Source organism: Rana temporaria, chromosome 9, assembly GCF_905171775.1.
Source record: "Rana temporaria chromosome 9, aRanTem1.1, whole genome shotgun sequence".
In the NCBI taxonomy this organism is placed as follows: domain Eukaryota; kingdom Metazoa; phylum Chordata; class Amphibia; order Anura; family Ranidae; genus Rana; species Rana temporaria.
The window spans coordinates 34,065,297-34,074,668 of NC_053497.1; the positions used below are offsets into that span (position 1 = coordinate 34,065,297).

Genomic DNA, 9,372 nt, shown 5'->3' on the forward strand with positions numbered 1-9,372 from the left:
TTCCTCCCGACGACGCCAACAATGGGGCACAATCCCTCCTGAAGATGCCAACAATGGAGCACAATTTCTTCACTTTACTGTCCTTCAAACTTTAGGGGCCATACAGTGGGAGTAGAAAATGTCCCGTGTTGGAGGGAGTAAACACTGTCCCATTATTGGTATTAGGGGAGTAATCGTTCCCCTTCGTTGCTATTAATAAGAGAAATAGTGTGCCATCATTGGTGTCAACGAGAGGCATAGCGTGCCATCATTGGTGTCAACGAGAGGAATAGCGTGCCATCATTGGTGTCAACGAGAGGAATAGCGTGCCATCATTGGTGTCAACGAGAGAAATAGCGTGCCATCATTGGTGTCAATGAGAGAAATAGCGTGCCATCATTGGTGTCAACGAGAGGAATATCGTGCCATCATTGGTGTCAACGAGAGGAATATCGTGCCATCATTGGTGTCAACGAGAGGAATAGTGTGCCATCATTGGTGTCAACGAGAGAAATAGCGTGCCATCATTGGTGTCAACGAGAGGAATAGCGTGCCATCATTGGTGTCAATGAGAGAAATAGCGTGCCATCATTGGTGTCAATGAGAGGAATAGCGTGCCATCATTGGTGTCAACGAGAGAAATAGCGTGCCATCATTGGTGTCAATGAGAGAAATAGCGTGCCATCATTGGTGTCAATGAGAGGAATAGCGTGCCATCATTGGTGTCAATGAGAGAAATAGCGTGCCATCATTGGTGTCAATGAGAGGAATAGCGTGCCATCATTGGTGTCAATGAGAGGAATAGCGTGCCATCATTGGTGTCAACGAGAGGAATAGCGTGCCATCATTGGTGTCAACGAGAGGAATAGCGTGCCATCATTGGTGTCAACGAGAGGAATAGTGTGCCATCATTGGTGTCAACGAGAGGAATATCGTGCCATCATTGGTGTCAACGAGAGGAATAGTGTGCCATCATTGGTGTCAACGAGAGAAATAGCGTGCCATCATTGGTGTCAACGAGAGGAATAGCGTGCCATCATTGGTGTCAATGAGAGAAATAGCGTGCCATCATTGGTGTCAATGAGAGGAATAGCGTGCCATCATTGGTGTCAACGAGAGAAATAGCGTGCCATCATTGGTGTCAATGAGAGAAATAGCGTGCCATCATTGGTGTCAATGAGAGGAATAGCGTGCCATCATTGGTGTCAATGAGAGAAATAGCGTGCCATCATTGGTGTCAATGAGAGGAATAGCGTGCCATCATTGGTGTCAATGAGAGGAATAGCGTGCCATCATTGGTGTCAACGAGAGGAATAGCGTGCCATCATTGGTGTCAACGAGAGGAATAGCGTGCCATCATTGGTGTCAACGAGAGGAATAGCGTGCCATCATTGGTATCATCAGCAGAAAATATTCTGTAAGCTCTCCCCACCAGGAGAACTTTGTGATAATCGCAAAAGAATCCAGCAGACCGATTGTACCCAAGATGATTGATCGATCGACTTACATACATACGGTACATTCAGCCTGCCCATTAACGGTTCAAATCTTGGCCAGATCCTGCTGAACCAGCCGAGATTTAAACATTGTACGGCCCAACGATGGAGCTTCATCCAAAACTAGACTAACTGGATACATAGACACCTTAATGTGCCGATCGCTACAATCTCTTCCTCCTTATACCATGGGCCAACTACATCACCATTCACACCCAAATCTCTATCTGCACCAGGACAGGCTCATCTACTAGATCATTATACCGCCGAGTATGGATGTAGTGCTTACGCGTGAAATAACCCCCCGCCCCCCCCCCCATGTCATACAATGGAGTTCTGTGCTTGTTAACACTTTTACTTCCATGACCAGCTCTGTATTTCTCATACAATCAGTTCCATTATCTGCCTTCATCATAAGGTACCCCCCCCGATGTGTCTACCAGCTATGTTCTAGTCACCCCAGTACTTTCCAGGGGGGGGGGGGTTTAGATCTTCTCAGGAACTGAACCGTTAGGCTGCATTCACACCTGAGCGTAGCGTTTTGCAGCGTTTTTACCACGATTTGCCGCGACAAAACGCCGCGATTTTTACAGCGATTTTTTACAGGTCTAGGGTCACCAATGTAAAACGCCCAAACGCCCAAATTCGAGCGACAAAAAAGGGTCCAGAACTTGTTTGAGCTTCAGGCGTTCTGCGTCAGGCGTTTTGGAGTGGAGATGTGAACCATCTCCATAGAGAATAATGTATTTTTTCCCCCCTCTAGCGTTTTGGGGCGTCGCGCTTCAGGCGACAAAACGCTCAGGTGTGAATGCAGCCTCATCTCCGCCACGCTTGCAATCACAAATGATCAGTTACAGTTTTATCCGTTCCAATTAACATTTGACCGATTATTAGAAAACATCGATATGGTTGGTCAGATCTTACGACAGCGCCAGTGGAATCTTTTTGACACTCACCGGCCACTTTATTAGGGACACCTGTTCAATTGCTTGGCAACACAAATCGCTAATCAGCCAATCACATGGAAGCAACTCAATGCATTTAGGCATCTAGACGTGGTGAGGACAACTTGCAGAAGTTCAAACCGAGCATCAGAATTGGGGAGAAAGGGGATTTAATTGACCTTGAACGTGGCATGGTTGTTGGAGCCAGACGGGCTGGTCTGAGTATTTCAAAAACTGCTGATCTACTGGGATTTTCACAAACAACCATCTCTAGGAGAATGGTCCGGAAAAGAGAAAATATCCAGTGAGCGGCAGTTGTGTGGAGGGAAAATGCCTCAATGTCAGAGAAGAATGGGCAGACTGGTTGGAGACGATAGAAAGGCAACAGTAACTCAAATAACCACTTGTTACAACCAAGGAATGCAGAATACCATCTCTGAACACACAACACATCCAATCTTGAAGCAGATGGGCTACAGCAGCAGAAGACCACACCGGGTGTCTCTCCTGTCAGCTAAGAGCAGGAAACTGAGGCTACAATTTACACAGGATCACCAACATTGGACAACAGAAGATTGGAAAAACTTTGCCTGGTCTGATGAGTCTCAATATCAGATGGAGGGTCAGAATTTGGTGTAAACAACATGAAAGTGTGAATCTATCCTGTCTTGTATAACGGTTCAGGCTGGTGGTGGTGTAATGGTGGGGGGGGGGGGATCTTTTCTTGGCACACTTTGGGCCCCTTAGTACCAATTGAGCATCATTTGTTCTGACATGGAGGAGACTTCCCCACCACCACAATACAGTGATCAACGCTGCTGGCTCTAGCTGGCGGCGCTGATCATGTGGAAATTTTAAAATGATCAATAGGACGGACTTCTGTACAACCAGCCTGCCCATATACATGGATTGAAAATTGTCCGGTCCCTGTTGAACCACCCGAATTGTGATCCAAGTATGACCACCATAACATATTCACGTGTGTGTGTAAGTTTCAGCTTGAGCTATTAAGCTCTGTAAACAACTGGCTTTAGTTAACAGGACGTAAACCATCAAAACCAGCCGAATTTCAATCCAAGGATGGCCAGCTTCACAGCCTCACTCCAGGCAGGAAAATAAATGACCCTTGCTGTGCAAACACTGCCGCCCGCCCCCCCCCCCCCCCCACACACACACACCCCCACACACAAACAAACACGGTGCTCTGGATGGCGGTCGCATCAAATACAACGTAGGACCAAGAGTCCTGCATTGTACATGAGGATGGTGAGGGCCCCTTCATAAGCGGCGGTGCCGGGGGGAGAACGAGGAATAAGGTAAATAATTCGGCCTTTTCCTCCACCCCGAGACTTAAACATTTAACCCTTGCAGTGCTGGGGATCCCACTGTAAGAGAGTTTCTTTTTTTCAATCCAGTTAAGGTTCCAATATGTAAAAAATTCTATACAGAAAGACGAACGTTCACAGCGCCCTTCCCAGCAAAGACCAACGTCCTACAAGCTGAACGTCCGCATCCCCCCTCAGTCCTATCATGCCGGGAGAGGAGAAGAGCGGGGGGTCCGTGTGGTGTATGGGAGCGGAGACACGGCAGGAAATGTGGGGGTTTGGATGATCGGGGGACACGTATCGGCACAGTGAATGGTGTATTGCTGGAAATCCCATGGTGCAAGTCCAGAACTGTGCCAACCGCTGTCTATCATGGCACAGCAACACCAGATCTCTACCCATGTGGCATCCACAATACCCTACAATAACCCCCAGATACCCAGCAATATGACCTGAACCCCCATCTCCTGCACCCCTCGATCTCTTACCATACATACGTCACTCTGCAATGACCAGAACCTCCAGATTCCTCACCACAGCTGGCACCCCCAGATTTCATGACCTGCTCCCCCCTAATTCCTCTCATACGCCTAACACGGTAGGACTCCCCATAATCTGCACCCCTCTATATCAAGTCAAATGCTGGTCATTGTGAAACCACCCCCCCCCCCACACACCCTGCCATACACCCCAAGATTTCCAAACTACCACCCCTCACTGTACCAGCAGACACCCCCCCCCGAATATGCTGCACCCCTCAATTCTCAGCCATACCGATCACTGTGCCATGATGTGCACCCCCTTAACTCTTTAACTAAACCAGTCACTGTGTCAGCAATCCCCCCCCCCCCCCCAAAACCCCCAGATTTCTAGTCAAATACTAATCATTGTGCCAACACATATCCCCCACCCGTATCCTGCACCCCCAGATTTGCAGCCATACACTAGCCCCTGTGCCATGCCCTGAACCCCTAAAGTTTTGTCATACACCCACTACAGTGTCAGAGGCCCCCCCATATGCTGCACAGCTCACTATGCCAGGACTTGCACCCCTTGTACATGCCACCCCCTCCCCCCAATAACCTGCACCCCCAGATTTCTAGTGAAATACAAATTATTGTATCATGCTCTTACCCGATTTCCCATCATAAACCAATCGCAGTACGAGAAGCCCCCCCCCCCCCACATATGCTGCACCCCCAGATTTCCAAACAAACACCAGTCACTGTGACAACACATCCCCCATAATATAAGCCGTACCCCGAAATCTGCAGCCAATTACTGTGCCAAGTGCTGATCCCGTCATATCCCGGACACTGTGCCATCAGGGGCCCCTGATATATCCAATCATTGTGCCATAAGGGGCCCCATAACTTTTACCCCCATATTCCCAGTCAGTCATTAGGGCCCCCCCAATATAAGCAACTATGCCATTAGGGGTCCCCCATTTTTCTGCCCCGCCATATAGGGGGACCCCCCCTATATATCCTGCACACCCATATTTACAGACATTCAGCCATTATGGCCCCCAATATAACATACACCCCCTTATATTCCTAGTGATTGTGCCATTAGGGCCCCTATATGTCATGCACCTGCAAATTTCCAATTAATAGGGCCACATTTATATCCTGCACCCCCATATTCCCAGTCATTATGCCATTGGGGACCCCCATAACTTGTACCCCCATACTCTCAATTAGGCGCCCCCGTATATTCCTAATGATTAGGGACCCCCATATGTCCTACTTCCCAATATTCCTAGCCATTAGGGACCCCTTGTCACCAGGGTCCCCCATATTCTCAGTTATTTGGCCATTAGGGGTCCACCATAGCTTGCACCCCCATATTCTCAATCATTAGGGCCCACCTTTTATATCCTGCACCTCCATACTCCCAGTCACTGTGGCATTGGGGTCCCCTATAACGTACGCCATATACTCAATCATTGGGAGCCCCCATATTCCTACTTCCCAATATTCCCAGTCAGTTGGCCATTACAGCCCCCCCAATTAAACCGGTACCCCCAGTCATTAGGGACCCCATACAACCTTCACCCCATATTCTCTGTGATTGTGTCATTAGGGGGCCCCATAGCTTTCACCCCCATATTCTGAGTCATTAGGGGCCCCCTTTTATATACTGCACCCCCATATTAGTCATTGTACCATTGGGGTCCCCCATGACTTGTACCTCCATAGTCTCAATCATTAGGGGTCCCCATATTCTCAATGATTGTGCCGCACCCCACCAAAAATGCACCCCCATAATCTCAGTTATAGGGGGCCCCCATAATCTCAGTTATCGGGGCCCCCTCATAATCTCAGTTATTAGGGGGGCCCCCATAATCTCAGTTATTAGGGGGGCCCCCATAATCTCAGTTATTAGGGGACCCCCCCATAATCTCAGTTATTAGGGGACCCCATAATCTCAGTAATTGTGTCATTAGGGGGCCCCCATAATCTCAGTCATTAGGGACCCCCGTATGTCCAGCACCCCGATATTCCCGGTCCCAGCACCCCCCGCTCGGCTCTCCTCACACATCCTGGTCCCATCTGGAGCACACAGCCGGTTCCCTTCCCCCGGGACCGCTCATTCGTCCCCCGGCTCCGTCCTTTGCTCTCCCCGCTCTTCTCCCTCCACACACCGGCCCCCCCATCCACTTTCCCCCGGACTTCCCCCCGGTTCCGGCACTTACCGACATCGGCTCCCCCCGGAATCCCACTCCGAGCTCCACCGATCACAGCGCTTCCCACAGCGACACTACACGGCACGCCCACCGCCCACAGACACGCCCACCGCCTCTGCACTCACCACGCTAAGCCCGCCCCCGGCCAACATGGCCGCCTCGACGCCGCCAACCACAGCGTGCTCTGCCAACCACAGGTCTTTTTTTCTTTCTATCAGCTTTATTAACAAGTCCAGAAAGTGAACACTGACAGTGAACTTGTCAGCAGAGATCACAGGGGCTTCTAGAAAGAGCCTCAAATGTTACACATTTCTAAAAACTCCTAATAAAGTTCACGCAGACCTGATCAGGGCAGAGAATCTTCAGGCCCCCGACTCGACACTAAGTGAGCCTCACAGAGGTTTATAGTTCTGCAAAAAATAGGACTCGATACACCCGTTATCCACGCTCACATAACACCGCAATTCCAATCCGCCAAAAGCACTAAAGAGAAAAACTGTCACTCACATGAAGATTTAAAAACATAAATTTTTCTAGAAAATTACTTAAACCCCCCCACAAACAATTCTATATTTTCTAAAAGCAGAGGGCCAGATTCACAGAAGAAGTACGCCGGAGAATCTGCTGATACTCCGGCGTACTTTCAAATTTGCCGCGTCGTATCTTTATTTGTAATTCACAAACAAGATACGACGGCATTTGGCTAAGATCCGACAGGCGTACGCATTCGTACGCCTTCGGATATTAGGATGCAATACTTCGGCCGCCGCTGGGTGCAGATCACGTCGTTTTCCAGCGTCAGGTATGCAAATTAGCTTTTACGGCGATCCACAAAGGTACGTGCGTTTGTTACGTCGTCGCTAGTCGGTTTTTCCCGTCGCAAAGTTACGGCTGCTATTGAGGTGGTGTAACAATAGACAGCCCATGTTAAAGTATGGCCGTCGTTCCCGCGTCGAATTTCAATTTTTTTTTTTTTGCGTAAGACGTCCGAGAATACGAAACAACGTAACGCACGTCGCCGTTCAAAACATTACGTCGGGGCGACGTCATTTCGCGCAAAGCACGGCGGGAAATTTTCGCACGGAGCATGCGCAGAACGTTCGGCGCGGAAGCGTGCCTAATTTAAATGGTACACGCCCCATTTGAATTTGGCGGGCTTGCGCCGGACGGCTTTACGTTACACCGCCGTAAGTTTACACGCAAGTGTTGGTGAATCATGCTCTTGCGCTGAAAACTTGCGGCGGTGTAACGTAAAGACGATACGTTACGCCGCCGCGATTCTTTATGAATCTGGCAAGAGTTCCTGGAGAAGAAAATGATGGCAGTTGCGATTTTTTTCTTTTTGTGTGGGGTAGGAGAGAAGATCACTAAGGCTGGTCATACATTATACAATTTTCTTATTCAATTTCCTTTAGATTTACCTTCAACTATGTAGTGCAAGGGCCTGTCTGACTGCATACACATTGAAAGTGTTAAGGTTTAGGTGTTTAGCCTGATGCCCTGTACACACAACCGTTTTTTTCCATCGGAATAAACTTGGATTGTTTTTTCCGATGGAATTCCGCTCAAGCTGTCTTGCATACACACGGTCACACCAAATTCCGACCGTCAAGAATGCAGTGACGTACAACACTACAATGAGCCAAGAAAAATGAAGTTCAATGCTGCCGAGCATGCGTCGACTTAATTCCGAGCATGCATGGTTTTAAGTGCGTCGGAATTCCATACATATTTTCCGATAGGATTTTTTTCCGTCGGAAAAATAGAGAACATGTTCTCTATCTAAGTCCGTCGGAATTTCGGACGGAAAAAGTCTGATGGGGCATACACACAGTCGTAATATCCGATGAAAAGCTCCCATCTGACTTTTTCTTTTTTTTTTTTTCAATCAAGTTTAATTTTATTATGAAAAGTAGATGGTACATCAGATGTTATACATTAGATAAATATCAATACATTGTGATATAGAAATTCATATATTAATAGTACATTACATTCTAACAATACTTAGGTTCCAATGAAGGGATTACTCTATAGTCAAAGGTATAAAAAAACAAAATTAAAGGAACAAACCCCTGTTTTTGTAAATCGATCCATCGGAGGTCTAATAATTATACTTATACTATATACTCCAAACTATCATCCAATATAATTCAAAGTCATGGCAGTCTATAGTATTTGTCAAATCATAAGTAATACCATTTGACCTCTTAAGAATAATTAATTTCTATACCTCCCACCCCTAATCCTTCAAACACATTAGAGTCGAGTCGTTTCAACCAATGTATAGTTTCCCATTAATTCATTTCATCCCCCATTGCCAAAATATTTTCATATTTAGAATTGGAAGGGATAAAATGAAAAGATAAAGATTGAATAAACAACCATAAACTTTGTCAAACTGATATTTCCGGATTATTTAAAAAAAATATTTTGACACCAGAAAATATCGTCAAACAACCATATCTAGAAATTGTCTGAGGAACTGAATCCACCTCCAATATACTCTCCACAGGATCCATGAGTCAAAAGATATTATATTCAGAAATTCCAGTTTATTCAAATTGATCATAGAGTGCATCCAAATGGATAAAAAAAAAAATTTATATGATAAAGAAGAGTACCAAGTCATTAACAACATATTCACATATAGATAGTACCATATGTTACCTAAAAATTAGAAATAAAAGAAAATTTAAAGAAATCGAACCAAGAGGTGAACAGGAAGGAAGAAAGAAAAAGGATGAATAGATGAGGACTAACGATCAGAGAGGAAGAAGAGTAGATAGCCTACCAGCCAAGTGTATACAACAGAATACGGTAAATCACCATATTACATTCACGTTGAATTTAATATACCCAAGTACTTCATCCACGGTTCCCAAATCTCATGAAACTGGTTACCTGAATCTAACAACAAGCCCAACCGTTTTTCATTC

The 9,372-nt window shown here is 46.6% G+C and overlaps 1 protein-coding gene across 7 annotated transcripts in view; it reads right to left on the reverse strand.

Annotated features, from left to right (window-relative positions):
- Nucleotides 1–6,536, reverse strand: part of SIPA1L3 (signal induced proliferation associated 1 like 3) — a 296,576-nt gene extending 290,040 nt beyond the window's left edge. For 6 of the 7 annotated variants that reach the window (XM_040323131.1, XM_040323135.1, XM_040323127.1 and 3 more), the window contains exon 1: nt 6,443–6,536. The gene's annotated coding sequence lies outside the window, so the exon portion shown is untranslated. The remainder of the gene's footprint in view (nt 1–6,442) is intronic. The other variant, XM_040323129.1, reaches the window with a different exon arrangement.
- Between the last annotated feature and the right edge of the window lie 2,836 nt (nt 6,537–9,372).